Source organism: Poecilia reticulata, chromosome 10 (genome assembly GCF_904066995.2).
Source record: "Poecilia reticulata chromosome 10, P_reticulata-male-v2, whole genome shotgun sequence".
Taxonomy (NCBI): domain Eukaryota; kingdom Metazoa; phylum Chordata; class Actinopteri; order Cyprinodontiformes; family Poeciliidae; genus Poecilia; species Poecilia reticulata.
The window spans coordinates 21694293-21698813 of record NC_088839.1 but is presented as its reverse complement, the minus strand read 5'-3'; positions in this window follow the sequence as shown (position 1 = coordinate 21698813).

Here is a 4521-nt window from a genome sequence, read left to right as displayed (position 1 = left end):
GCAAAGCTTGGCTGGAGATCACATCTCCAAGGAAAAGCTCTGTGAAATTAGGCCTTGCTTGGTGACAGCAAGCATTTAGGCACGCCTGAGTGGTTGCCACGGAGGATTCAAGGACTACTCAAACATGAGTGAGGGAATCCAAGCAACACTCGAATAAGTGGAGTGTTAGTTCTAGTTCAACACTCCCGTGGTGTTCAGCTTCAGTCCTCAAGAGCTACTGTCCTGGATCCTTTACATGCATTTCTTCTGCAAGTGACCTCAATCAAATGAATTATCAGGTTTCTGCAGAGCTTCATATATACTGGTGGAGGAATTCAGTTATTTGATTATAAAGAACGTGTACACATTTGTTTCAAATGTTAAGGTTGGAAAAAAGGTTTACATTATTTCCACTGTGGTTGTAGTACAGTGAAACCTCACGATTAAAAAGGCCAATCAGATTGTTGTGAAGCTGTTCACTCCCACTCTGCAACATTATATTAGGAGGCACCATTTTATGATCGTCTCTTAGTTGGACGTCGCTTCTATAGTGGATTAATACAAAAATGCTTTTCCTACTTTATGCAGCGCTCACGTTCAATTTTGCATGTGAGTATATTTACAAATAGAAGATATACAATAATAATTAGCTCTGAAGGCCTATCTCTTATTCATATTTGACTGTGCTACATTCAGTTGTTTTTTTAAAATAAACTAAATTGTGGGTTTTATTTTCAGTTTGCACAGAAAATAATTTTGAGGTAAAAACTGTGGCTGCTGGACAAAATGTGAACCTAAGCTGCCCTCGCCAGACCTCAGCTCTCTACCAGGAAACTCTGTACTGGATCCGACTGGTTTCTGGAAACTGGCCAGAATTTCTTGGAGCAACATTTAACTTTGAGTTTGATGAAGAGTCAAAGATTCCTCGAATTCAGACCAAACAAGAGGAAGGAGAATTTCTTCTTCATATTAATGAAGCTAAGCGAAACGACACTGGACTTTACTACTGTGTTAAAGTCAGGCAACTTGACTTCATATTTATGAATGGAACATTTCTACAAATTAGAGGTAAATGCAGTAGAATATTTAGAAAATCATACTTTTACTTGTGAGTAACTACTGGTTGTGACAGTAACACATTTTCTTCCAGGAGAAGAATCGAATGTAACTGTTTTACTGGAAGATTCTCCATCTGGTGCCATTCAGTCAGAGACCCAAGAGACTCTACAGTGTTCAGTTCTCTCTTACTCTGAGAGGAAAACATGTCCAGCAGATCACAGAGTTTACTGGTTCAAAGCTGGATCAGATAGTTCTCATCCCAATTTACTTTATTTACAAGAAAACAGTGGAGATGAGTGTGAAAACAGTCCTGAAACTCCTTCTGCACAAAAATGTTTTTACAACTTTTCAGAGACCTCTGATGCTGGGATTTACAGCTGCGCTGTGGCTGCATGTGGACAGATATTATTTGGAAACGGAGCAAAGCGTTTTGGTATCTAGACATTTTTTCTAAATCACAGTTAAGATGGAAATATTACTGGAATTTTATTTTCAATATATTTTTTTCTTCTTTTAATGTTTCATTAATCTTTTCAGGTCCCGACTCAGAGGATTTTTCCAAAATATTACTTCCTTTCTTGTGCTCGGCTTTGGCTATATGTCTTGTTGTAATATCTTGGCTCATTTATAAAATCAAGAAGAAAAAGTGTGGCTGTTGCAATGGTAATGCACATTTCATTTATCTATTAGTCAAAACTATTTTCAATAGGTTTGACATTCTAATTACTACTTTTGTTCACTGTACAAACAGGTCCGGCAACAATTACTGGTGATAACCAAAGTCAACAGGTAAGGCAGAAATAAATAAATAAATTTGCCATTTTTAGATAAGGTTAAGATTATTATTTAAGTTTTTTATTGTCTTTCCAGAGAGAAGAGAATTTGGTTTATTCTGCACCAACATTCAACAAGAACAAAGCTAAAAGAGGAGAAAGAAGGAATGTAAAACCGGCTCAAGAGGAGACGGTCTACACTGATGTTAAAACATTTAGATAGATTTACTTTGGTCTGAGGCGATGAATTGGTTGTTGCTTCTCATTCTTAAAACCAGTAACACAGATATTACTTTTAATCAATAATTTTATTGTATTCCCTTATTTCTGTCTCTTTTTTTGTAATGTGCAGTTTTCAGCGGATGTCCCTTATTGGATGTGTTTGATTTTATTTATTTTATAACATGCATTTGTTGTTTTATGGTGTGTCACAACTTTTAGGACATATAAAAAATAAAGAAAATACAATACAATTACAACTTGGATGAAGATTTACTTAATTGTCTTGCTGAAACATGTAATGCATTTGCTGCTTTAAGATTTCTGATTAATGTTTTTCATAGTGTTATTAGACCCACTGTAGCATAGACATGGAACATATAAAGTTAATTATTAAACCACTTGTTGTTAAATGTAACTTTTATTTGTGACAATTTAGTCAATTTAACTTTCTTTTAGTTCACAGAGGCAGAGTGAAAAGTTGAGGCAATATCTTATAACGATATGTTTATATAAGTAACAACACGACTTTGAAACATATTAAGAGATGTTAGATGCTTTATGTTGATGACACATAGAACATAAGAATATTCTACTTTAATATAAAGAATATGTTGAAATAAATCAAACACAAATCTTTTGTGCTATGGTTTTTTTTGTTGCTTTGACTGCTTACAAATATTTTAACCTGACTTTGATTTGTTTCTTTTGTCCTGATTTTTAAAAAACAAATAATGTGTTACAGTGTAAAACTGAGATTGTATTAATATGTATGATGTTTATCACAATCAGGAACAGCTTGTGTTTTCTAAATTGAACAGAAACTTAGGGTGCTAAACTCAAATAAATAATAAAAAGAAACTCCTTACAGGATTAAAATCAACTTTTAAAAGTCTTATTTAGACTTTTTGAGGTCAGAAATTCATAAAGAGTATTCATAAAGAATACGCTGAAATAAGTCAAACACAAATCTTCTGTGCCATGTTTTTTTTTTTTTTACAAATATCTTAACCTGACTTTGATTTGTTTCTTTTGTCCTGATTTTTTAAAAACAAATAATGTGTCACCGTGTAAAACTGAGATGGTATTAATATTGTAACACGGGGGAAAGAACCCGGATTGTGACTGAGGACGTGGCCATGAAGCCAACTGGTAGACCACTGAAATAACAAGTGGTCTAGAGTTTCCCAATTAACAATACCCAGGTAGGTCTGGCTGAGAATGATGAAACAGAAATAGTACACAAAATATATTTTATTTATACATTCTTTTACAATATTAAAAATAGATTTTATTATTCTAATTTAAAGCTCAATAAAGCTCACAAACCCAGGACAAGACTAGAAGCAATCGGGAACTTAACCAAAAACAACTACAAACCAAATTAGTAGTGTAGCATTAGTAGTGTAGCATTTCTGCCGGATTTTCAAAAAATATCAGCCACAACAATGGCCAGGGGAACCAACAAGTTCATGTCATCTTTTTTGGACGACATCAAGGTGTTTGAGCCACACGATGCCTCCAAGATTGTGCGCGTCATAGCTAAATGCTACCGGTCGATGAGGAACACAGCAGATCCTCACACCCTCAGCATAAATATAGCTGTGGACAAGATCACTGACGCCTATTATTCTTGCAAGGCTGGGTAAGTCGGACATTCATGGCTTTGAGGGTGATGTCTGTTGGAAAATGTTCGTATGTGCCTAGGCCTGATACACGGTACTCAGAGGCTAACACGATTAGCGTGGCTAACACGATTACAGTTTAGTAAAAAGCCTTTTCAGGTAAAATAAAATCTTTAATGTATGTCAGATACGGTACACATTGCATATGTGCAATGTGATGCATATTGATCACATTGCAGTAATGTATCGGCAGTACTTCGGTACAAAGTGTTTTACAAACTAATCCACAAGCATTCTTTTAGCCAGAATACAGAAAATAATTCTTATTCTGAAAGAAGCAATAATATTTGGGAAACATTTCACTTCATATTCACTGTTACAATATGAAGAGTTGCATGTACAAAATGTCAATATCTGTATATTTTACCCACCCAGTGTGAAACCTGTGCATGTTTGGATGAAAACAGATCTGATTTCCTGGCAGAAATTGAAGAAAGACAAAGCTCTTCCTCAACATCTCAGTCTCTCTCTGTTTTTAGTTTTTATAGTAACCAGGCTTGAGAAGCTCACTTCACACAGATATGTTGTGGGAAATGGACTCATGTTCTTTCCAACTACTGCTGAGCTTCACTGTCTTTTCCATCACTGTCATCACAGTCTTTCTAGATTCAGTGCTCTCACGGCTACCTGTAACATTCGTGCATCACTAATTCTCGTTTTAATGTAAAATGCTCTGTACCTACTGCCATCTAGTGGTAAGAACATTACATGATTACGCCGCTGCTACTACTACAGCAGATACTCGAAGATGGCATTATTTGCAGACAATTCATTTTCAAAAAATCTTTTAAAACCAATTACCGTAT